The 27012-nt window shown below is 42.0% G+C and overlaps 1 protein-coding gene and 1 pseudogene across 7 annotated transcripts in view; both read left to right on the top strand.

Annotated features, from left to right (window-relative positions):
- The window catches only part of BCL11A (BCL11 transcription factor A), a 203951-nt gene that overhangs the window by 82448 nt on the left and 94491 nt on the right, over positions 1 to 27012 (top strand). The gene's annotated exons all lie outside the window — the stretch shown is intronic.
- LOC148132755 (uncharacterized) lies at positions 4327 to 6363 on the top strand (annotated as a pseudogene).

The following is a 27012-nucleotide window of genomic DNA, read 5'->3' as shown; positions in this document are numbered from 1 at the left end:
TTTTAGTAAAAATGTTTGTTTTCAGACAGACGAGAATATTTTGTCTTCATTTAAACAAATAATCATTTTTATCTAACAAAACTTTAACATGTTTTAAATCTTACACAGTTCACTCTGGGAGTTAAAATAGGGTAATGAAATTAGCCTATATAAGTATTAACTGAAAGTTGAGATATTTTGATTATTTTGTTTCTAGATGACAAATTGCATATTTAATTAATACTTTGAATACATTTTGAAAGTATAGGAAAATATTTTAAGCAATATGATGTACATTGTGTGAATATGCAGAATATGTGAATGTGTGAATATGTGAACATTCTGTGTACATGCAGAAATTAGATTCATTTACAAAGTTAAAATATATGCTCTTGTCTGTTGAAGCTCTCAAAATAGAACTGAAGCTCAACATGTGAAAACATTGGATAGTAAAAGTACACAAAACAAGATTTTGTAACTTGCAATTGAACTAAGTTATTCAAAATAAGCGTTCTCCTAAGTTTGACTTATAATGGAATCTAGCTGCTATTTGGATATTAGTTTGATTATTTTTTAAAAGAAAACAAGATTTAGTCTTTCTTAATCCTATCCTAGGATGTTCCTGTTTATAGAAACAAAATTTCCACTTTTTAAGAAAAAATACATTTACTATTTTATGTTATGTCATACAATTTTATTTTATTGTACTATTCTGCAGAAGTGGGCCAGAAGGAGTTCTATAACCCTAAAATTTATAACAAATAAAATTAAAAATGCCCTCTTACTGCTATCATAAATAATAAAACATAGAGCTTTAGCTACTTAAAAACTTAATTCAAAAATATACAGAAAAATGGCAAAAAGGGCAGAGATTTACTAGATACAATAAAAATGGCATAATTTGTTGTGTAGGAGGTAACAGAGCTGGTTGAAAGGTTTTGTGAGCTAGATTCTCACCTAAGTGGCAGGAAACGGCTGTGCTTTGGGGATGATCATCTCAAGAAAGAAGCCCTATCCGAATGGGAAGCTCCTCTAGGGCCCTTGGCTTTCTGAAAACATTGAGGAAATCCCGAGGAATCCGCAGATAGGGTTTAGGTTAAGATGCTATCCAGAGGAGCAACCATGTAAAATACAGGTAGTCCTTGAACAATGAGTGTTTGCAGTTACAATGGTGCTGAAAGACTTGAATTCAAAGATCCAGCCATTGCAATCTCCTGCAGTCATATGAATACCCCCCGGAAAGATGTCCACTTGATGAGACCAAGTGCTGGTGGGAAGCAGTCCTGAGGCCTGAAGGTATGCAGCAGGGTGGAAAGTAGAGCACAGCATCCTTTAGGGAGTGGAGGAGACCCGAGGCAGACCTTGTGTGTGTTGGGGAGATGCTGCAATGTGGGACTGGGCCTGTGCCAGATATCCCAGGATTTCCCCAACGACCTGAGTCATCCTGTGCTTCACTAAAACAACACACTCATTCATTTAATGACAGCAATGGTGAGAGCAAATAGCTGAAATTGTGATTATTAGGCAAGGTGATGACATAGATGGCTCACTTAATGACCATTATGACTTAGAACCATAATAGGCAGGTTCCATTATGGTTGTAAGTTGAAAACTACCTGTGTATTACAGTTGAAATTGCAAATGGTGCTGTACCACTTAAACGACTAGCATATGGACATATACATAAACATACCCTCCATTTTTTATACTTCCAGAATAATGAAGTTTACAACCCTTTTTAAAACATTCTGAAATGTCCCAAAAACATGAATTAATCTCATATTAAGAACAAAAGAAACATACTTAATGTTCTTTAAGACTCTTAATTATTGATTTGTTAATATTCCACCACTTTCCTGTTTCAAAGTTACAGAGCTTAAATTATGCTTTAAAATGTTTTTAAAAGCATTGATAATACTTTAAAATACTATACATTTCAGTGCTAATAGTAACTCAAGCATTTTATATGCTACTAGAATGAGTGCCTGGACTTGTTTATATTGCCCCCAACAATCTGGGTCCTCATTTTGCTGACCTTGGAAGGATGGAAGACTGTTTGAAATTTTGAGTCACACAGGATCGAACTGGCTGTGGGCATTTTAGTCTGCAATACTGCATTCTAACCACTGCACAACCATGGCTACTGTTTTAAATTAAAAAAAAATGGTTTACAAACTTTGTTGACAATTATCTGATCCAAAGTATTAATTTCCCTGTTAACTAGCCCATGAATTCCAATAAAAAATGGGGGAAAGAGACTGGTTTTCTGTTTTCTTATTAATGTTTTCCCCTAGTGTGTTGATCTGTGAACAAGGATTAGAATTATACTTCTGTCTTAATAGTTTTTATTTTTATTTATCAAATTTATATAGCCATCCATCTCACCAAAAGTGTTTCTAGTCTTGTAGAAAGATCTCCCAAGCTTTCCTCATAACTTTTCATGTTGTAAATCTAAAATATCAATTAATAACTAAATAACTAAGCTTGCCATCTTTTTAATAGAACCAGGTTGTGCCAAAATGAACTGTCAGAGATTTGTCTGTACGATACTCTAATGTACCAATATCATGATCCCAATTTTGATAACAAAATTTTAACCAAAAAGAAAAGGTGATAACTAGTAGAATCAGCAAAATCTTTACCAGCCTTCAGAATCTAAACCATATTAAAGGAAGTTGAAAAAACTTCATTCAAAAAAATCTCTAATAAGATAGATGCAAAGCAATTGATTGGTTGTGATTTTATTATATGTATGAAAAATGTGATCGTTATTTCTTCTATGAGTAATCCTTTTTAGACAAAAAAGTAAGGGAGCAAATATGAATAAAACACATGGGCATTTTCCAGAAAATTTCCTTTGTCCTCCACAAATTACCTCACATTAGTAAACTTATTGCTGCTTATTTTTTCTTCCACAAGAAAGCAGCCTTTGTTGTTTTCGCTAGAAGTTAAGGTGACGTAGCTTGAGTTTTTCACTATTGGAAGTGTTTAATGAGTGATTTATCTTTGTATTAGCTTTCCAGGATTAGCCTCACTAAAGCAGAAGACACAATTTCCTGAATGACTTTGAATAAAACCATTGACTATCATTTTCAAAAAAGGAAAAGAAAACTCCGGGGGAAAGGGGAAGGCAGGGAACATGTTAGAACAGAGATTGGCAAAAACTCACCATAAAAAAATTGTGAAGCACACCTTGGAGTGAATTATAAATGTGAATGACAAAATCTTTAAAACTTCAGTACGCATAACTGTTATACAAAAAAAATTCTCTACTAGAATCCTCAACAAGGCAACTTTAAATTGCTGAAGCAATAAGGACTTTCCTAAGGTTAAATTTCTGAAATTGGAAAAGGTAGCAAAGTCAGGCATATTTCATATCTTTATGCTCTGGTGGTCTCCTGGACATCTTTTCAACTGGATCTCCCATCCCCATGATCGAAGAAGAATAGCAAAAGATAAGTTTCTCCTGGATTTTCAACTGCCAGGTTTTCCTTTATGAAAGGAATACCACACCCATGTCCGCCTACCTACAGGTTTGAGAGGCTGACACATTTTTGGCACCAAGCGAAGGAAATGTTCCAACATGTTTTAAGGAGCAGCTTTCCTGCCTCTGTCAGTCTAATGTAGCGATGTTTGCTGAATGTTTTTAGGAGATAAAACTGATGCAGGGTTACTTGGAAGAGGAGGCATGCAATACATGTCAGATGCTGCCATCTACTAATATGATGAAATTATCAATACTCTTCTTCCACTATTGCCATTACATTATAGCTTTTGGTATTTTTTATTGCTCTTAGTCAAATGGCTATCACATATAAATGTGTACATTTTACATACAGAGAATTATAAAATAGCTGATATTTTATTGGTTTAACTAATAATACTGTTATGTCATTGATACTGGCAGTTCTCCAGTGTGCTGAGTAGAGAATCCAAGAATGGATTGACATTGCCTTTCTGCCCAGAGACTGAGTGTGTCAAAGTTCCAGCCACGCCTCCTTTGCCTGTCTGACTCCCAGTTTTGGCTCAGTCTGTCCAAGAGAGAGGTTGGAAAATTGACTCCTTAGAGACACAGATCTGGACAGAATTGCTTCTTGGATTCTCTACTTTACAGTAGGTCATTAGAACCGCGCTTCTGTTCACAAGGATAGTGAACGAATTGGCTTCCCCGGTCTGTCTGGCATAGTCGCCATGCGATAATTGGCTTCCGGATTGCCTGGCATAGCCATTTTTTGATTTAGCTGGTTCTCCCGGTCCGTCCGGCATAGCCTCCCGTCCCAACTGAACCACCATAATGGTTGTGCCCTGGCTGGCTCCCCCAGTCTGTCTGGCATAGCCACCTCACGCATGCGAGTTTTAGCCACTTGTGAGTATGCTGGCTCCACTGGTCTGTCCGGCATAGCCATCACCACCAAAAGCCCTTGTTCAGCAAACTACGATAAACTGCAACAGCAGTTCAGGAACAGTCTGCCTGTGAAGGGGCTGGAGCAGAAAGTGGAGTCACTGTCCGGTTAATTCCGGGGCATTCTCCATTGCGGCACTCAAAGCCGCGGCAGTAGTGTTCCTTTCAGGAACAAGCCTGACTGGCCACAGCAATCAAAATGGAGGAGACAGGAGGCAGTGGGAAGATCAGGCATTCCCTGTACAACCCAAACCTGCCAAGAAATGCTCCATACCAACCAAATTGGCTAGCAAGGGAGCAGCTGACAAGATAAGGGCAAAAGCCCTTTATTCTAAAAAAGCTTCCAAAGCCGAGGAAAGAGATGCCAGAAGGCATCAAAAGGCTCTGGAGAAAGAAATCTCCAAGGCTGAGAAACAAGCAGCGGGAGGGAGGCAACCAAATTCCTCTCAGGGTGGCCCTGTCGTTTCCTGCTCTCTGCAGGCTAAACCATTGGAACATTCAAACGATGCAGTGTAACAGGTCTGGTTGCCAGATGGCGCCAGAGAACAGTCCTCTCAGCTGCCCTTTCTATCAGGCAGCAATGAGGAATTTTTTGGTCCACTTTTCTGCCTAGCAACAGCAGAATGGGAACCACCTTCTAAAGGCAGAGTCTCTGCTCTTGAAGCCACCTTCATTCCCACAGTGGCAGGGCTCCACCCAAGAGGGAGCCAAGGGCCTGAAATATCTGAACAGTTAAAAAGCCTAATTTCAGAGGCAATAACACAGGGAATTGCTGCAGGCTTGCAACAGACCACCAGACTCCCACTCTGGCATCCAATACTTCACAGCATCCACACCAGCAACCTCAGATTCACACAGACTTGGCAATCTTTCGGCCTTGATCTCCCAATTCATCCATGCAGAGCAAAGAATCGCTCTCGGGGGATGAAGACCAGAGAGACCTGGCATTCTCTGAGGACAAAGGACTGATTCCTGATCACCCAGCATTCACAGGCTCTTCTGCCCAGCCCTCTTCAAATCCCTCCTGTTTAAAGGCAAAACCACGGCTCATATGGGAGTTGATTCTCACCCATCAGAGGTGGCTTTGGACCTACAAGACCCAAGTAAGGGACTATTTTCTGAATCAATTGTGGAACATGAGGAAATTCCCTCACCTTAGCTGTTCCTGGATGTGGTCCAGAGGCAGTGGTCTCAACCAGGGTCATATCCCACTCGGAGTGACATAAAGTTTTATCATGTTGGCTCGGACCTCACTGAGGCACTCCAGTTACCAACAGTGGATGGACCTATGGCGGCCTTAGTTTCCTCCCCATCTTATCCAGTGACATAGTGGATGGCCTGAAGATGGAGGACAAGAAGGTGCAGCTGACCCTCCGCAAGACACATCAGGAGGCGGCTTGGGCGGTCAAGACAGTGATGGCCACATCCTTTTTCAACAGGACCTCCTTGCTCTGGCTTTGCCAGATGCAAGCGAGAGTGCCATCCAAGGACACCTTCACCAGGACATCAACAAACTGATGGAAGCAACTGAATTCTTGGCCAATGCTACCTTGAATGCAGCTAAGTTCACTTCCAGGGCCATTGCCTCTCAGTAACATCCCACCGTCTCTGGCAGGCAGACATAAGGTCTAAATGGAAGCTAGCCTCTATTCCCTTCAGGGGGAGCAAGTTGTTTGGAGAGGCCCTGGAGCCCATCCTTGTGGAAAACAAAGACAGGAGGAAGGTCTTACCTTCCATGTATAGGTGAGCGGACTGCCGTCCCTTGCCTTACTTTCATAGATCTTCCTTTCAGTCTACAGACATCGGATTTGACACCCCTCAACACCAGAGGGCCTATTTGCAAAGGCCTGACCACCAACTGGACAGAAACATTTCGGGACAGAAACAGACAACAATTTCAGGCCAAGCGCCATTTTGTGGGTCAGCCCTTTTCACTGCTTCAAGTGACTGCCAGTCCAATATTCCCATTGGCAGCTGCCTAGGTCTATTTGCAAACTAATAGGAGGCAACCACAACAAATACTTGGGTCCTAAATACGATGAACCTAGGTCTCATACTCAAATTCCTCTCCACACCCCTGAAGCACTTCATTTGTTGCTCCATCTCCAAGAACTACATAAGGAGAGGCCTCATGGAGACCGCAATCCAACACTTGTTGGACATTCACGCTATCTAGCCAGCTCCAGAGGACCAACAGGGGCAGGTATTCTATTCCATCCTATTCATAATCCTGAAGAACTCAGGGTGGGGGTGGAGAGCAATTCTGGACCTCCATGTGCCTATCCTATCATTCCATCGAAGGTTCCTGATGTTCTATTATGTGGGACTTCCAGTACAGAGCCCTACCATTCGGCCTGTCCTCAGCACCCAGGACCTTTACCAAATTAATGGCGCTGGCGGCACACTTCAGGGCAATTCCTGTGCGTGTCCAGTGTTACTTCGACGATATTCTGATACTGTCATCATCTCACTTTCGGGCGAGAGAGGACCTGCAGGTCACGATCTGGGTTCTCCAGGACCACGGATTTTCAATCAGTTTCGAAAAGAACCACCTGGTTCCCACCAATCAATTACACCTCGGAGCAGTGATAGATACCAGGTCGTGCGAGGTTTCCCTTTCCCAGGAGCATCAGGCCTGTATAGAAGCCTTAATGAGTCGGATCTGAGTGGAACAGTGACCCGGGTCCTCCTCTTGCAGCTCCTGAGCAAGATGGTGTCCTGCATATCAATCGTCCCTTGGGCACATCTGCACACCAGGAGCTTACAGTGGTTTCTCCTGCCATACTCGACGGCAGCAACCCGAATGCCAGGGTTTGGGTTCCATCAAAAGTACTTTGATCCTTCCAATGATTGATGTCCCGGCCATAACCATGGGATGTACTTTCAAGGAGCCCAGCTGCTTGACCATACTTTGGACATTAGGAAGGTTCTCCACACCTACATCAAGAGAATAGCCTCTCTTCGAAAAATGGAATCCTTGTTTGTATCCTTCCAGCCCTCTATGCTGGGTACCAAAGTTACACTATTGACCATAGGCATGAATCACCAAAGCTTATGAGCTTCAAGCTCTTCCATTGCCCAGGCGAGTGACAGCTCATTCCACCAGAAGCACAGCCACGATGGCTGCATGGGTGACACAGGCCTCTATTGAGGACATCTTTAGGGCAGCAACATGGTCTTCTCCGTCTCCATTTGTAAGACACTACAAATTGGACTTCTTCGCTTCAGCTGAAGCAGCCTTCAGCAGGCGGGTGCTTCAGAAGGTGCATATGGACTTGTGGACTCGGGACCAGACTGCTACCCATCCTTAGGACAGCCAGCTTTGGTATGTCCCATTCTTACTTTCTCTACTTGGCACACTGGAGAAGGGGTGTTGGTCTTACTTGATATGCTCCTTCTTGGTGTGCTGAGAGAGAATCCAACCCCACCCTGGTGACCGTCTGGTCCAGAGTCCAAGAGTGGTCAGAATAAGCACTGGAAATACATCTAGGCCAGTGATGGCTAACCTTTTTGTTGCCGCATGCCAAAAGCCTGTGTGCGCACACTGTTGTGGTTCACCGGCAGCCTGTGCAGACGGCAGTGGAATTGGACAGTGAGGAAGTACGGGGATCAGTCAGGGAGTCTGGAGAGGACTCGGACGAGGGTCTTACGTTTGATGCAGAAATGGGGCCAGGACCATCTGGGAGTGGGGTGCTGCCTCCAGAGCCTCCAGAGTCTGGCAGTAGCGAGGCAGAGGACCCAGAGGAGCCCATTCCCAGTGACGGTGTGCGCAGAGCTGCTAGAAGGTGAGAGCAGCTGAAAAAAAGGAGTGACTTGGGAGTAAGGATGGGAGGTGATTGCCCCTCCCATAAGGTATAAAGGACAGGAAAGATGATAAAACCTTTGTAGGAAGCAAAGTCGTTCGTTTGGTTCAGATTTAGTCTTGAAGCTCTTTGTACTTCGGTTGGTTTTTGTTCTAGTTTATTTGACATTTATGTTATTGGCAGCACTTCACAGGAAAGAAAGGTGGGTGCTTATCTTGAGGGACTGTTTGAGATTCATTACCGGCTGGGAATGAAAATAATTCCCAGCGTTGCAATAAAACGACTTGTTTTTTAAAATAAGTGTGTGAGTAATTATGGTCTTGGAAGCCTTGGTCAGAACACACGCATGCTTGCAGTCATAATGCAATGCCCGTGTGACCCCCCCGCCCCTCCTGCACATGACCATGTGATCCCCTTACGCGCCTCACCCCCCCACACGCATGCGTGGCAGATACCCAACAATCAGCTGGCTGTCAGGAGGCGTGCACGCATGTGCAGTGACTCTGTTCTGGATTATAGCTCGCATGCCGGCAGAAATGGCTCTTCATGCCACTTCCGGCACACGTGTCATAAGTTCGCCATCATGGGTCTAGTCAATCGCTACGCCTTCATCAAAATTGGGACTCAGACAGGCAAATGAGGCATGGCTGGAACTTTGACAGACTCAGTCTCTGGGCAGAAAGGCAATGTCAACCCTTGGATTCTCTCTCAGCACACCAAGAAGGTAAGACTAATGCCCCTTTTAAAGTCTTCTTGTCATGTTTCTCCTAAGAGCAGATAGGTGAATTAAATGAAAGCCTTTACGGTGCTTGTTCATTGAAAAGATATTAAGTAGCATTTTAAGACATTTTTTTTCTGTTGGAAAAACAGTGCATTTTATAAAGTTAAAATATAAAACAAAACAATAAATAGAATTATCATGACTGTATAGATACATGTATGGAAATGACCTATGAGTAATTTATCAATTTTGTAATAGCTTGTTGCCTATAGAGAACATATTCTCTTATGCTACACCAATTAATTAAGTAATACTCTGCATGACAGTGGTACTTCAAAATGGTCAGCAATTTCAGAGACTTCTGTAATACTGAAGATTAAGTGAAAAGAATTAGAGCCTAATGTCTATATATACTGTTTTTCAACATCTGGAATTTTGGAAGTGGGTGGTAGGTATTTGGACAGTTATTGTCCTCCCCGCTCCTTGATATGGTGTAATCCTAGAAGAAGTGTTACACAGCTTACGTCTAATATGGACAAGAATAGAAGTAGATTAATGAAGTGATACACATTTACACTAAGACTTGCTGAATCTGTTTAAGAGATGTCTACTCAGCATTTTTTTTGCTTCCACCATTGATTAGACAGATGCTTTTCAGAATAAAGGAAACAGCCTTTATTATATCCCACTTCTAATATTTAGAAATCCTTATCCATGGAGGTTCATCTACCATGGTAGATAGCTGTAGTAATAATGGTCTCATCCTTTAAACAACATTTATGGGTAGTCCTGGACTTACCAACACAATTGGGACAAGAATTTCTGTTGCTATAAGGAAGGTGGTTGTTAAGTGAGTCACCTATTTGTCATGGTTGTTAAATTAATCATGCAATCATTAAGTAAATCCATCTTGCTTTCTTTGACTTTGCTTGTCATAAGCCGGGAAGTTTGCAAATGATGATTGCATGACCCTGGGACAATGCAGCCATCGTAAATACATGCCAGTTGCCAATCTCCCAAATTTACTACAACGGTTGTAAATACAAGGACTTGTTGTAAGTCACTTTTTTTCAGTGCCATTGTAACTTCAAAGGGTCATTAAGTGAATGATTTATATTGAGGTATAGTTGTAGTGGCACTCATCATGTTTTGTGATACTGAAATTTTACTTGGATTGAATAGTTTCATTAGAAGTTTTTCTTACGTCAATTTTTGTTTCTTCACGCCTCCCAAGCCTTAACTGGCATTTTTATATTACATTTCAAAATAAATTCTTTTCTGAAAAAAGTCAGCACTTCTATCTAGTTGTGTTTGGAGAAAAGACTGATGAGCTACTTCTTTGTTATGTGAAACCCTGAATGTTCACCCTTGACCATTTCTGTTGCAGACTGGTGTAGGAGGTTAGAGATTTTAGGCTGTTTCCCAAAGTGTCAGCATTTAGGAGCTCCATTAGGAAGACTTAAAATGGATGGCCAGAATAAAGTGAGAGAATACATTAGCTACTTGGAACAGTGCAAAAGAACAAAGCCATTTGTGAGGAGTACACTGAAATTTTCCATTGAGGATTACTTCCCCTCTGACATCTACTATATAGTTCATTATAAATCAAGAAATTACCCCTTTCTTCACTCACCAAGCAGGCTATATTATTTCTGGAGGTAATCCAAGTTATGGAGTTTGATGCTATGTCTTCGAGGTGTCCTGAAGTTGAAAATACAGCAGCTGTTTTTTTGAAGCTTATAGTGAAAAAGAAAAGCAAGATGTAACTTCAGATTTCAGAACTTTGGGACCAAGATCATATCAGTCAGCTCAACTTCTCCCTACTGATATCAGGAGATCTCTAAAACTTCATTTTCCTGTTCTCCAACATATAATAGAAACACATGTTTCAGCTATGGAAAAGGTTCCATGTTACCAACAGGGAGAAAAAAATGTATGTATGTCTTCATGTTTAACAGGCTTCACCCATTTTGTATAATTGTCCTCTTTTCTTGCTCTTCACCCTACAAAAATGCTGAATCTAGCCCAGACCACCAAAAGATTGACCACATTAACAAATGGGATTTACCAGTCCCATTTGTTGATACAATTTCTTAGTTACAAAATTTTTACCAGTGGAAATTTTATTCTAAAGGCCAGGAATAGCAAAGCACACACTCTGCTTTCTCTTCTACTATGCTAGAAAATTTGGCAGCTCATGCTGTTACTTTTTCTTTATCTTTTTGGAAGAAGGGACTGTGCCATCTTTTATGTCTAGGAAGTAGTGTGTATTGGAAACAAATAATAAATATTTCATGTTGTATTAATAAATGTTTCACCAAAGCAGGGAAAGTTCTAAAAACTACTTGAAGTTTTTAGAGTTTGACCCAATTGTAAAAGCTCAATGTAGTGGTTAAAACTCAGCACAGCTTCCAGTTATTTAAGAGATTTGGGGCTGGGGTAAGGGAAGAATATAAATTCCGGAAATACATAGTTTAAAGTTTAAATTATGAGAAAAGCTTCAGTAATTCCCTTATTGCAAGCAGAATTTAATCTCTTTTAACCTGCAGGAGAAACTTTACGTTTTCTAGATGAGTGCAACTTTGCATACATTTCAGAGTTCAAACTCCTTGAATTTTATGTGTGCCATCATATTGCTAGAGTATAAAATGTAACAGAATTTGTAGAATTTGTGTTATAAAGAATAAGGGTTCTTCCATCAAGGATTCAAAACATGCAAGATTATTGGAAATGAGAAGTCATGAAGCTGATCTAGTTACTAAAAGTCAAGCCGTGATGGTGAACCTATGGCACATGTGCCAGAAGTGGCATGCAGAGCCACTTCTGCTGGCATGTGAGAGGTTGCCCGGAAGAGCCCCACTGCGCATGCGCGTGTGCCACCCACCTGCCCATCAGCTGATTGTTGGGCATCTGGTACACATGCACGGGGGCAGGAATGCGCGGGAGACACGTGTGCATATGCAGACGCATGGCGTGTGGGGGATCCTCGCGCGCATGCGCACAGACGGGTGTGCATGGGAAGTCAGGCACATATGTGCAGGTGCATGCCCTCCATGCACATTGCCGTCTGGGTGCTGGCACACGAGCGTGCATGCAATTTTCAGCATGGGAGCCCAAAAAGCTTAGCCACCACTGCCTTAGGGGAATCTCAAAATGTTTACAAAAGTTTTTAACCAAAGGCCAGTTAGACTTTAAACCTCAAAAAGTTTGATTAGAGTGTACATGTTTTCCCTACAGATAATAATGCCCATTCTAGGGGACTACAAGATGATTTGCAGAGATATTTACTGTTATGTTTGCAATGGAATCTTTTAATTGATATTCAAAGGTAAATGGTAAATCCAATTGTTTTTATTGGGTTTATGTATGGGTAAATATAAATCGAATTGCAGATTTAGTCTGATTTAGACTTAATATTTTGTGAGTTAGTAATTTGTATAAATTTGTTTATGAGAGTGATGATGATTCATATAAAACAACTCAATGAAGAAAAAAGGCAATCTTTTAAATTATATATAATCTATTGGATGCTAAGAGAAAAGAAATGAGAAGGGATGGGGGAAGAAGAATCAATTTTAGATACTAATTCTTTAAGTTACAGTTGTTACTTATTGCTCTTCTCTGAGTGGCTAGAATAATGACCAAGTTGTTGATCAATTTTTCAGGTGCTTGGCATCTGCAGACAGTTGCTAATATTAGAAATGGTCCCACTGATGGGGGAGCACTTAGTTAACCTTGACTAATTTTGCAAAATCCAGTGTTGCAAAAATGAAAAAAAAATTGAAAACAATATCTCAGAAGAAGGTAGTGACAAACTACTCCAATGTTATTGCCACAAAAGTAAAATGGATATGTATTTGGAGTTAAAAAGAAAGATTTTAAAGACATTTTATTTTTCTAAATAAATTATGGAGGAACAGGGTATCAGTGAAAAGACAAATCCTGTATGTCAAATATATTCTTTTTTTCTTGTGCTGTAACATCATCATGGATTCCCCCCCCCCCTTAGCTTTCATTGACAGGTGATAAGGAACATAACATTAGAGAAAGTTGTAACATTAGTCACAGGAACTGGGTGATAATTTAATTGTAAAATGCTGTTTATGCCATCATAGTCTCTGCACAAAATATGTTGGGGAGCTGAAATACGCATGAATTTTTGAATAAAATTTGCTCCCATTATTATTATTTTAGATCATTTCTAAATTTAATATGCCATTTTTCTTTCTAGACCCAGAATTCTGTTTAGTATTTGCTTTGTTTTAAAATGCTTCATTCATAGTATTGAGAGTGAATTTGTCTGCATTAGAATTTTAGGATGCTAAGAGACTTAGTCTCCATCATATCTTTTACCTGGATTACTGCAAACCTTTCAATGATTGGAGTTTGAAAGAGACTGTGTATCCCTCTTTACTTTTTCAGGCTTGGACTATGGTTATTCAAGAATTTAAATGGATTATTCTCTTCCCCTCTCTCACTTGGTTTCCATGGTATGAATCTTTTGAAATTTGAGCAGGGAAATCCTCCCTTATCAGCCCATACCACTTCCACCTTGTGTTGTAGTCCAAGAAAAAAATGATTTTTTTGTGTTCAGAACTGGGATTCTATCCCTATCTTAGTGCACAGAGGTCTAAGGAGGCAAGAAACTGACCACTCCAACTTCAAAAAGATTATCCTACAGCTTAGGCATATCAGCAGGCTTTATAGTACTATAATTCAGGACCTGAAAATGAAAAAAAAATATTAAAGAGAAATAAAGTGATAGTTTATTCTTTTGCCTTTTCACCAACTAATATTCAAAATCCTTTAGCTGGTCCATTTCTGAATTACATACTTCTCTTCTTGAGGCATAGATTTATGATGAATAAATGAAAAAAGAAGCAGTTCTGTCCCCATTGAAGCAGTTTTAAGCTGGGGAATGTATGTATTTTAGGAAAGATATAAGATGTAACAGTTGGAAATCATGGAAGTTATTGAAACTGGAGTCTTTATCACAGTGGCATCAAAACGCTAGTACTTTCATCCAGAAAACTTCATGATTCTATTGTAGATGGTTTTGTGTCAATAAATTACAAGTTTTTGTACTTCAAAGGGCACTTAGTGGCTTAGAGCTGCTAAAATGTGACTTCTGCTGTTATTGGCTGATCTGTATTTTGCTGGCCAGGAATGTTACAAAAGGTGATCACATGACCAGGGACAGCGGAACTGTCATAAATACTGCCAGTTGTCAAGTGCCTGAATTTTGATCACATGATTGTGGAGATGCTGCAATGCTTGTAAGTGTGAAAACAGGTTGCAAATAACTTTTTTTCAGTGCCAATATAACTTAGTGAGACTGGAGAATAGTCACTAAATGAATGATTGTAAGTTGAGGACTACCTGTATTTTCATTGCCTTTCTAAGATTATCAGTATGGTAAATTTATCCAAGCAGATTACAGATCTCATGAAAGAATTTCTGATAAGATTTAGGAAATGACTATAGTTCATGGGAAGCAGCATGAGGTACTTTCCTTGTAACCAACATGAGATGCAGTAAATGTTTATTTGTTGCTCATTTGTTCCTCTCCCTCAAGATTGCTGTGCTGCATTGAGAATTTTTCAAAAGCATTGACCTTTCGACTAGAAAGTCTAAATTCAAATTGTGCCTTTATAGTTGGGAAAGCTGGGAAGCCAAATTTCAAATCACAATCCTTTCAGTAAATAACACAATGCAGTGTGTTGTTACCGTACAGTTATAAGGCAATAGGCATAAACATTTCATCGTCAATAATATATTTCATATTACAGTAGATCTTTGTAGTCAGCTTTCTTCTTTGTTCTGAGCTCATTAGGTGGCATTAAGCAAGTCATCTTTTTTTCAATTCATCATCATCTATGAACTGATAAATAATTCTGGTAATACTGTCATTGTTAACTGATCTGTAATAATATCCCAGCATGCCATTCAACGAAAATGGAATCTTAACATTGAGAACCTACTATACAATAGGTTAAATTCATCATTACAATGAACATTTTTGTTGGTTATGTTAAAACCAATTTAGTCATGTTAACTAGTATCCCGTATTCAATAAGCAGTTTTGTCTGAAAGTGTTTAGAGCTAAAAAGTTGGGAGAAAAAAAAAGAGGAAAAAGGATGTCTGCTATTATGGAACTATTATGGAACTATTGGTCTTATATTTGATGAGCCGTGGTAGCGCAATGGTTAGAATGCAGTATTGTACTGGCTCAATGTTGACTCAGCCTTCCATCCTTCCAAGGTTAGTAAAATGAGGACCCAGATTGTTGGAGGCAATATGACTGTAAACCACTTAGAGAGGGCTGCAAAACACTATGAAGCTGTATATAAGTCTAAGTGCTATTGCTATTTATTTGTTTTATTTTATCCTATGTTTTCTTCAGGAGCTCAAAGCAGTTTATATACAGTTCTGTCTCATAACAGTTCTATGAAGGGGTTGGGCTGTGAGAGACTCACTAAGACTTCTTCTTAGGCTTAGTTTAATATCTTAACACTACCTCTGCGAAAGTTTCCCATATCAAATACTTATTAAAGCTCCTTTTCAGATAAACTGTTCGAAAAAAAACAACACTAGCATTATGATCAACATTAATAAGCAAGCCACCAGTACTTCTGGCATGCATAAATAGTAGCTTTTAGATGCTTTATCTGAAGCCAAACAAATATTATAGAAAATGCTTTTTTATTATTTAAATACAGAATATATTATTAACTCAAATAGTATTTTGCACTTTATCTGGTTGTGTGAAGCTACATGGGGAAAAAATGAATGTCATTAGAAAGAAAAAATGCCAATGTATCAAAATATTAGTGCAAATCATTTGTCACAAACTTCTGGTATTCAAATCTCCACTGAACTCAACAAGTTGTCAATTTTGCATCAGCGTCCATAGATCTTCTGAAAAAAATTATTGCGCAAATGAGAATTTCCCATATGGGAGGATTGCTTTTGATTCCCCCCCCACCCGAACTAAATATATATTAATTGCTGTCTCTAACAGAAGTAGCTGAAGCCTCTTTATGGGTCATGTATGGCAATGTATATGTTCAAACTTCAAAGTCCTCTTTTACATTAAGAATAAGTAGCAATTCCTCTTAAGGATTAAGTGTTTTAATTTATTTTTAAAAGTTTACTATTTAAAAAACTTGCATAGTTATATAAATGTGGTTGCAAGCAGAACATTGAAATATTTTTATTGCTGTAACCACTATAGAGTAAACATTACTATGGTTAAGGCATATCTATAATAAATCTGCTTTCATGAGTATTCAAGATTTCAATCCAATAGTTTAATCTCCTATAAATTCCAGCAGATGAGGAAGATGACACTGCTTTGTGATGTCAGAAATATCAAGAATACCAAAAGAAAAGCATTAAGAACTTGCCCGTATCCTTATATATGCAAAAAACCCTGTTCAGATTCAACTTTGGAGTATTTGAGTAGGACCTTTAAATTTTACTGTTGGATGAGGTTTTCCTCCTTAAATATTGGTTTTTAATAGCAACATTTTTATTATATTTTCAGTCTATATCATTAGCTAAATTACCAATATTTTCTTTACAATAAGCCCTATCCTGTAATTGGTTTCAATGAAGTCTGCATCAAGCTTTTAGCCACAGGCTAAAGATCAAATCAACAATTCAGTTCATTGATTTGATGTTTTGCCCCACCCTTCTTTGACATTTTGGGAAATTGCAACTTTACGAACATGTACATAATGAAATATAAAACTTCATCCTGGTTCATCTTAAATCACATAAGTCAGTATGTACAGTAAAAACAGAATTAAACAACAGGTTTGGTACCTAGGAAAAGAGGAGGTAATACAAATTTGCTTAGAGTATAAGCTAATGTGTAGAGACTAAGCATGAATGTCTTGCAGACTTTCCCATGAAATAGTTTATTGTGTCCTGTGAAGTTGTCTTGTTGAATGTAGTTTGCAAAGGAACTTTTCTCAGAACTGTTTGTAGCAGGTATTACTTGCAATGAGAACCCTCTGTTTTGCTAGTCATGTGCTTACACACACGCTTCTGTATCTGGATAATTGAACTCTACTAGTAAATGTCTTGTTAGCTCGCCTGAAGGCAGTCATATGGTAGTCATAATCCAGGATTGGATAATTCCAATTCCAGTTTCTGTCCTGGAGTTATTTCAGAAGAATTAAAATATTAATAGAATTCAAAAGTGAAAAGGTTAACTTGAACTAGATCCATGACTTTTAATGAATGAATGAATGAATGAATGAATGAATGAATGATTACAGTCAAAGACAATTAAAATGCTCAAAGAGTATCTAGTTAAAAGTTTTAGAAGAAAATAATAAATCTATGTTGAAATCATTGGCAGCTTATCCTATCAGTTGCAGTAAACAAGAGCATGGCCTAAGCTAGAATATAATATTAATTGTGAATGTCTACAGTTATTAGGTATTAAAGTACAACAGGGTGATAATATCATTAATGCATTAATTGTATAAAATGGTTATAGTGAATTAGGTTCATCAGGTTCCAGCAAACTTTGAGTGCTGCTGCACAGACTCTAGCTAGCTGCACTGTGACTATGATCTGTTCATCTTTAAGCAACCACTGATGATAAACAGTTCTGGAGTGGCCAGAATACCTATTAATTATCAGGAAAATAAATTTTGTTCCAATGTTTCTGTAAAAAGAGCAGCAAAGAAGGAAGTGTCCAGAGGTTTCCATTTCTCCAGAATCACGGGGACAGAGCCTTTCAACCAGAGGTATCCCTTTATATTTGCTGTCCAGGACGGCTGAGGGGAGAGCATGGCAATGTGCAAGTGAAAAGACTTTTCAATGATTTGCTATCTCTAACTGGCTACCACAGCTTTCAAAATAGAATATGCTTTATTATCCTTGAAAATATGATGTATTATAAAGAACCATAGCAGCTCTGGAGCTTAAAAATCTTTTTTAGAAGCTTTTTATGGGGGGAGTGGATATCTCCTACAAATCCAGAAGAAGTTTGTAAAAAAAACCAACCACCTAGTATTCTCCAACAAACGTGTAAGAAATACACTTCTGGAAGCTTATAATATTGTCAAAGGTCAAACTAATTCTTGGGAATTCTGGCCAAGAATGATGTAAATCCAGAAAACCTCAAATCCAACAAAAAACTCCGAGACAGGTATGCTCTCAAAGTCTCCTTTTATTAGAGTAGTAAACTGGCACATCTGGGAAATCCCAAATCTGAAACTTCTGGGTTTCCCTCCAATAAGTAAAATATTAAAAATCCATCCCCTGCTCCCATCATTCCATCACATGCCCCAATCACCATCCATCCCAACTTGAGACGTCCCCTCTACTACTCCTCAGCCAGGAGCAGGAACAACATAACCTTGACTCCAAAGAAGAATGCTATTATGTCTAACCACATACACTCCATGAAATTCCCCCCTCCCATCTTCCCAGGCTCAAGAATGTGGCAGCATGGAAGCTTCTGGTGCTAATATGGCTTCTAAAGCTGACACATTGGTTAAATATAATATTGAATCCAGTATAGTCAAATGTCAATGGGTAGCTCCTCAAATTCAGAAATTCTTGAGCATTAAAAATATTAAATACTTTAAAACTATTGAACTTTTAATTGGATATTGATGCTGGCACTTTAGATCTCTAGAATTATGTCCTGTTCCTGAGATTAGGAATTGCTGTAGAGCAGGAGTGTCAAACTGGATTTCTTCAAGAGCTGGATCAACATTGTAGTTCTCTTCTGCCGGCGGCGGGGTGGGGTGGGGAGGTGGGACAGATGCTTCCTGTAGTACCCTGCTGGCCAAAATGGGGGCGGGGTATGTATGAAGTCCCTCTGCACCTTGTTTTTGCCCTCTGGGCCTCCTGCAGCACTGTGCTGGCCAAAAACGGGCTGTATGGCCCGTTTTTGGCCTGTTTTTCACCCATTTCTGCCCTGTTTTGGGCCCCCTTTATGGCCTGGTTTCAGATGGCAGAGTGTTGCAGGATGCCATGGGAGGTGAAAATGAGGCACGGGGGGGGGGGGATGCGGCCTGTTTTAGCTGCAGGGGCCAACATGGGCTGCTTCTTTGATATTTCTCCCATGAGCTGTTCAGAGCATCTAGAAGTGGGAGGTGCTTCAGTCTCTTCTGGAAAGGCTGGGCTTAAAACTCCGGGATGCTCCTCCTCCTCCACGGGACACCTCCCCAGCATCCCCCAGTTTTAGCTCAGCCTTCGTGGTAAGAGGTTGTGCACTCCCTGACTGGAACGGTTTTCTGATTCAGCTAGTCAAAATTCAGGTTTGCTCTTGGGTTAATTCAGCTAATTTTTCCCCAATTAATTTGGCGATTTCAAGGCTTGTGGCTCTGTTAGGTCATCCCCCCGATCAGTTTGAGAGCAGTTCTTTGTGGCTGGCGGAGCCTGCCACTCCGCAGGCAGCCTGAGACGGCCGCTTCAGGCAATTAGCTTATCTAATCCCCTGATCCCCTTATTTCTGCGATCTTGGTGGAGCTCTCGCAGCCGCAGCTCACTTCTCCTTGCCGTTTTGACTGACAGGATCATTTATCTGACAATTTCGAGAATCAGCAGCAGCGGTTCGTTAAACTGCTCAGGCAATTAACATCGGAGATTCTGCCTTCCCGCCATTTTCAACGGCTGGCTTCAAGTTCGCGCCTAAATATCACAGGCGCCATTCCCCGCTGGTTTCCCTTCTTGGGGACCGGGGCAAGTGCCTTCCCACTCCACTTCCCTGTCATTATTTCTCTTTTATCTTGCTGGCTTTGGATAAGCAGGCTAGTCCTTAAACAGGAATTTTGTTTTTTCTCTGAAGCCGCAAGTGCCATTTCAAACAGCGGGATGTTTTTGACAGGAAAGGATCCATCCAGGCCCTGTATAGCTGGTTTCCCTTGTTGGGGACCAGGGATCCAGAATATTTCTTGCTTGGAGCGCTTGGGGATTTCCCTTGTTGGGGACCCTTAGATACTGTTTCCCATATACACAGTTTTACATGTAGATATAGGCACATGTGTGTGTGTGTGTGTGTGTGTGTGTGTGTAGGTGTATATGTGTGTGTATATAGATATATTGACTTACACTCCTGGAAAAGCGTTCTACTTTCAACCACAGGGGTAGGCATCACCCCTAGGTATAATAATAATAATAATAATAATAATAATAATAATAATAATAATAATAATAATAACAATAACAATAACAATAACAATAACAATAATAATAATATAAAGTTTGAGGCACGAGAATCAGTCCCCCACAATGGAAGGTGACAACGTCTTCCGCTCCAAGAGAAATAAGTCCCGAGATAAGTCAGTGGGCCCCAAAAAGGCCTCTAAGGCAGCGGATAAGGATGCCCATAGACGGCACCAAGCCTTGGAAAGGCAGTTGCAGAAACGGGCCAGGGAGGCGGACAAGATGGCTATGACACAACAATCGGATCAGGGCCCAAGTACATTGTTGGGGCCCTTGGACTTATCCACCCAACCCAGACAGGCTATTTCTGGACAGCCTCCCATAGGCATATCTCCTCCAATGAGCACTGACCGGCGAATCCCAGAGGCAACCATCACCCCTACGGCCGCCGGTTTAAGACAGGAGGAGGGATTACCTGAGACTATTCCCATCGAAATGAGGCAATGGATGGAGATGGCCATACAAAAGGGCATTGCGGCTGGAGTGCAGCAATCCATCCGGACCAGACACTTTTCGGCTACTTCGGAAGCGGGATCCCTGTCTGCTCGATCCTTTGTGCATATGGGACATCATCAAACTCAGGTATTCCCCAATATTCCTGACATACCAGTCCAAGGTCTTCGGGAGGAGGTGGAATTAGATGACCATGATGTTCCCATGGAGGTGGGGTCGATCCATCAGATGGACTTGGGGTTGTCAGAGGCTGACCTACTAGAACGAGGAATGTTGGATGACGAAGGCCTCATCCCGGACCAACCTACCTTTTCTTGCCTTTTTCGTCCGCACCTCTTTAAATCTTTACTGTTCAAAGCAAAGAACACCGCTAAACTAGGCACATCAAGCCCTCATCCATTGTCAACAGGGTCTCAGGACGAATCCGAGGATCTAATATTCTCACAACCGGCTAATGAGGCAGAAACTATTCCTGTCCCTCGTATGTTTGCTGAATTAGTACAAAATCAGTGGGCATCAGCAGCATCCTACCCAGCCCCAACAGGGTACGATAAACAATATTATAATTTGGCACCAGAGTTTTCAAATTTTCTCAAAACGCTGGAGGTGGATGAGCCCATTGTGGCACTGGCCTCTTCTTCAACCTTTCCCAACGAGGCCGAGGAAGCTCTGAGACTGGAGGAAAAGAGAGCAGAGTTGGCACTCCGTAGGGCGCATGTTTCTGACGCCTGGGCCATTAGAGCAGCTAAAGCTGCGTCCTTTTTTACACGGTCCTCCCTACGATGGCTCTTCCACTTGAGGGATATATTGCCGGCGTCAAATGTCAGAGCCCACCAGGACATTGCTAAGATTATTGCAGCGGCAGAATTCTCCGCCGACGCCACATTTAATGCAGTCAAATTCTCATCTAGAGCCATAGCATCTAACGTATCAGCACGCTATGGCTCAGACATTGGCAGGCAGATACCAAGCATAAATGCAAGCTGGCATCAGCACCAATATTGGGGGATAAATTATTTGGCAGTGTCTTGGAGCCCCTGCTTATTGAGAATAGAAACAAGAAAAAAGTGCTTCCCCCTCTTTTTCGGAGTTCTGACAACAGAACGCCCCAGTCGTTTCGAAGGGGTTCCTTTCGGCCCTACTATCAAGGCCCATACGTTCCCAGATCGCAGAGAGCATCAGGCTACAGGCCCAGTTTTAGTCAGGATAGGTCAGAATCTTCCGATAGAGGTCAGCAGGGAGGCCAAAACAGAAGAAACCCCAGAGGTACCGGAGGCTGATTTTTTTCGTCACCCCAACTGAGTCCTTGACAGCAGCTCCCATTGGAGGGCGGCTAAAATTGTTTGCTGATCAATGGGACAGCTCCACCTCTGATGCATGGGTCAGGGACTCTGTTAGGTTTGGTTTGGCGCTAGAGTTTCAATCCTCCCCCCGAACTTTTTCATTAGGAGCCCTAGGTCCACGGACCCCATTAAGAGAGCATTGATGCAGGAGGCTATCAATCATCTGCATATTCGGGCCATTAGAGAGGTCCCATCTGAACAACTTTACATGTATATTTCAAGGTACCCATCCACATGTCTCAAGGCTGTTACTCTCTATTGTTTGTGGTCACAAAGAGTTCGGGGGGCTGGAGGGCAATTCTGGACCTCAAACGTCTGAACAGATCATTGGTTTATCGAAAATTCAAAATGACTACTCTCCAGTCTATTCTGCTCAGCATCAGAGAGAACAATGTCCTGACCTCTATAGATCTGACAGAGGCTTATCTACATATACCAATTAGACCTGCTCACTACAAATACCTTAGATTTTGCTATTGTGATTGGCACTACGAATATATCGCCCTACCATTCGGTCTGGCTTCGGCCCCTAGGACTTTTACCAAGGTCCTAGCGGCTTTGGCTGCCTCCCTCAGGATCAAATCTATTCGTTTACAATGTTATCTGGATGATATTTTAATTTTGTCATCTTCCAGACATCAAGCAAATTTGGATACCAAGATTACTCTGGAGACCCTTCAAGGTCACGGCTTTTCCATAAATTGGGATAAAAGCCATTTGATCCCTTCAACTAGGTTAGTTCATTTAGGGGCAGTGATAGATACCGTGGAGGGCAAGGTTTTTCTCTCTCAGGACAGGTTGAATAGTATCAAGTCTTTGGCCAGAGAGATCAGAGCCTTAAAGAGGGTTTCCCTGGCAGTTCTGTCTCAACTGTTAGGGAAACTGATTTCTTGTATTTCCATTGTGCCTTGGGCTCGATTCCATTCTAGAGATCTGCAATGGTTCCTGCTACCTTTCCAGCGATCCAGAAGAGCCACTTCCAATGTCCGGATAAAGGTACCGCACAATGTTCTCCGATCGCTCCGCTGGTGGTCGGAAAACACGATAAACAAGGGGTGTCCTTTCAAGGAACCTTACAGGGCAACGATCACAACCGATGCCAGCCTGGTAGGATGGGAAGCTCACTTCCAATCCCACACTGCACAGGGAAGTTGGACTATTTCCGAACAATCACAAAGCATCAACCTGTTGGAGCTGCGAGCAGTTCATCTGGCATTACGCAGTTTTCTACCCCTTTTCCAATCACACCACGTTCTGGTCTTGACAGACAATATCACAACCAAGGCCCACGTAAACAGACAGGGGGTACCCACTCCAAACTTCTGATGCTGGAGACGGCAAGGTTGTTCAAGTGGGCCGAGGCCAATCTGTTTTCGCTCAAGGCAGAGCACATAGCAGGGGCCTTAAACACACAAGCGGACTGGCTCAGCAGGACCACAATAGATCAGACAGAGTGGCGCCTACACCCGTCTTTCTTCCAGGAAGCAGTGCGGAGGTTTGGGCAACCGGTGATCGATCTATTTGCCTCTCCCCTCAACGCCCAATTGCCCTGGTATATTTCAAGGTACCCAACTCAGGGGGGCGGAGGCCATCAATGCCCTGCGATGTCGGTGGCCTCCCAGACTTCTATATGCGTTTCCTCCACTCCCTGTAATACCCAGGTTGATCCAGAAGTTATTGGAGGAATGAGCAGAATTGATATTGGTTGCCCAGGTGGCGAACGTGGTTCGCGGACTTACAGGACCTGTAGAGACAACAACCTTGGAAAATTCTACCGTCAAGGGTTTCCCTCTCGCAAGGGCCGGTATTTCACCCGGACCCACAATGGCTCAGCCTAGCCATATGGAGGTTGAGCGGAGCCGTTTAAGGACCCAACAGATTTCAGAGGATGCCATTGCCACCATACAAGCATCCAGACGGTCCTCAACAAATCGTATATACGAGGCCACGTGGTCCGCTTTCTGTCGCTGGTGCCAGGGGTCTAAGATCGACCCAACCGCCCCATCAATAGGACAATTATTGGACATTTTACAGGAGGGGTTGACCAAGGGCCTATCTCCAAATACTTTATGCAGACAGGTGGCGCCCTTAGCCTCGGTGATATCCTGGGATGACCTTCGTTCCATAGCGCACCATCCACATGTCAGCAGCTTTCTTAAGGGTGCTGCAAACTTATGACCTCCTGTAATTCACCGCTCCCACTTGGGAGCTCAACAAGGTGTTAACCGCACTTACAACTGACCCGTTCGAGCCTTTAAGAACCGCTAGTCCCAAATTCCTGACATATAAGGTGGTCTTCTTAATTGTGATCACATCAGCAAGGAGGATTTCCAAATTGGCAGCATTGTCAATGAGAAAGGACCTGTGCGTGTTTCATGCGGACAGAGTGGTTCTCAGATTGGATTCATCGTTCACCCCTAAAGTAAACTCAGTCTTCCACAGAGCACAGGAGTTGGTGCTTCCAAATTTTTGTCCGAAACCATCTCATAGACTAGAGCATCAATGGCATCAACTTGACGTTCGAAGGGCATTAAGCATCTATCTAGACCGCACGGTGGCATTTCGAAAATCTGAGGCTCTATTCCTATCCTTCAACCCATCCACTTTAGGACACAAGGTGTCATCGATGACCATTGGTAGATGGTTGAGAGCCACCATAGCTAAAAGTTAACGAATGCCAGTCCATCTCAGTTCCTAAGGGCACTACAGCCCACTCAACAAGGAGTGCGGTAACATCAGCAGCATGGGCCACATGGGCTTCCATAGAAGAAATTTGCAGAGCAGCAACTTGGGCTTCACCATCGCCCTTTGTCAGAAATTATAAAATTGATGTGTATGCCTCAGCGGACGCTTCATTTGGCAGAAGAGTCCTGCAGAGGGTCCACAGAGTTTAGGAGTGGATTTCAATCCAGACGGAGTCCCTCCCTAAGGACAGGCCAAGCTTTGGTATGTCCCACTTCTGGATGCTCTGAACAGCTCATGGGAGAAAGGGCGTTGGTACTTACCTGATACGCCTGTTCTCTGAGCTGTGAAGAGCATCCAGCCCCACCCATTTCTTTCCGTCTGGTGGGGTTCCGTTCCGGTCAGGGATCTAGATTAGGTGATGAGTTCCGGACTTTGGCACTCAGTCTTTGCAAAACTGGGGGACGCTGGGGAGGTGTCCCGTGGAGCAGGAGGAGCATCCCGGAGTTTTAAACCCAGCCTTTCCAGAAGAGACTGAAGCACCTCCCACTTCTGGATGCTCTTCACAGCTCACAGAGAACAGGCGTATCAGGTAAGTACCAACGCCCTTTCTAGGCCAACCCCATGGGCTGGATTTGACATCCCTGCTGTAGAGAAACGGGTATGAAAGACTCAGATTGCCTATTAGTGTTCTGGCTAAGGCTTCTGAGACAGTAATTACGCACACACTTATTTTAAAAACAAGTCTTGTTTTATTGCAACGCTGGTAATTAATCTCAAACAGACCCTCGAGATAAGCACCCACTTTTCTTTCCTGTGAAGTGCTGCCAATAAGAGAAGTGTCAAACTAGAACAAAAACCAACTGAAGTACAACGAGCTTCAAGAATGAGTCTGAACCAAACGAACGAGTGACTTTGCTTCCTGGAAAGGTTTCATCATCTTTGCCTGCCTTTATACCTTGTCACCTCCCAGTCTTATCCTGAGTCGCCCCTTTTGTTTCAGCTGCTCTCGCCTTCTAGCAGCTCTGCGCACACAGACACTGGGAACAGGCTCCTCTGGGTCCTCTGCCTCGCTGCTGCCAGACTCTGGAGGCTCCAAGGCAGCACCCCCCTCCCAGATGGTCCTGGCCCCATGTCTGCATCAGACGCAGGACTCTCATCCATGTCCTCTCCCTGACTGGTTGTCAGAATCCTCTCCTTGACTGGTCCCTGTTCTTCCCCACTGTCCAATTCCGTTGTGGTCTGCGTAGGATGCCGTTGAACCACAACAATTACATCTCTCCCTTGGGTATGAAGTGCTGTGCAGAGATTGTAATGTTCACTTCACACATTAGGGCTTTTCTTGGGGAAAAGAATGGCCATGAGGTTGAAGTCCACACTAAAAATTTGGCTGAAAAACAGTATGATACTTAGAAGAGCTGCCCTTTTTTCTGTCTCAAAAGCTCTCAAAAATGATAAAATGAAACTGATTCTCAGCATAGTTAACCATTGAATATGCTCAGAACGATTATAATGAGGGAGAGGGTTTCCTCTAGCTGTATGTTATTTCAGCATCCATCACCTGTCAGCTTTTGTTTTGTTTTTCTTTGTCTTTTAACTGTTATTGATTACTTAAAAGATCAAGTGTGAAAATAAGAGGTCATGTTCATGCTTTATGTATATAAGGTCCCAGAAATGTCTATGGCATTTCTAGCTGAATGCATCTTTGACAACTGAATTAGAAAGGAATTCTGCTGGAAATCTTGTTGAATTGTTCCCAGTCAGAGGTTGCAATTTAATGTTAGATCTCTAGCAACCAAAATTTTAGGCTCAATTGTGGTAATAAGTAAAGGACTATCTATCTCTGCCTTCCTCTGCATAGCAGCCTTGTCCTAGTAAACTCCTTCTTTCTGGCAATTTTCCTGTCTGTTAGAGGCACCAAAATAATCCAGACGATACAAGGTTTCCTGCTGTAGCAAGGGGTTGGACTAGATGGCTTCCAAGGTCCCTTCTAACCCTGCTATTCTATGATTCTGTAAGGATCTCCTGCTGGAACAGCGTGTTGGACTAGATGACCTCCAAGATCGCTTTCAGCCCTAGATTCCTGTGCTGTTTCAAAGTGTCTCTGAAGCCACATCTAGTTCCAGGGTTTGTGGTCCTTCCTCCCCCCCCCCTCTCTCCCTCTTCCTCCCTCCATGTATCTATCCATCCATCCATCCAACTATATCTCATTCACTTTCCCCTCCTTCCCTCCCTCCCTCCCCCTCCCTTCTTTCTTGTCTATCCCTTTTCTTCCTCTCTCTGTCTCTGTCTCTTTCTCTCGGTCTCTCTGTGTGTATGTGTCTGTCTGTCTCTGTCTCATCTCTGTTTCTCTTTCTTTCCCTTCCCTTCCCTTCCTCCTTCCCTCTCTTCTTCTAAGGCTAGGAGACCCACCCAAAACAACAACTCCTTTGGATA

Source organism: Notechis scutatus, chromosome 1 (assembly GCF_049901735.1).
Source record: "Notechis scutatus isolate UNSWTSFEM ecotype Mainland chromosome 1, rNotScu1.2, whole genome shotgun sequence".
NCBI classification, from domain to species: domain Eukaryota; kingdom Metazoa; phylum Chordata; class Lepidosauria; order Squamata; family Elapidae; genus Notechis; species Notechis scutatus.
Note: the sequence above shows the minus strand (reverse complement) of the source record. Positions and strands in the feature narration are given on the sequence as shown.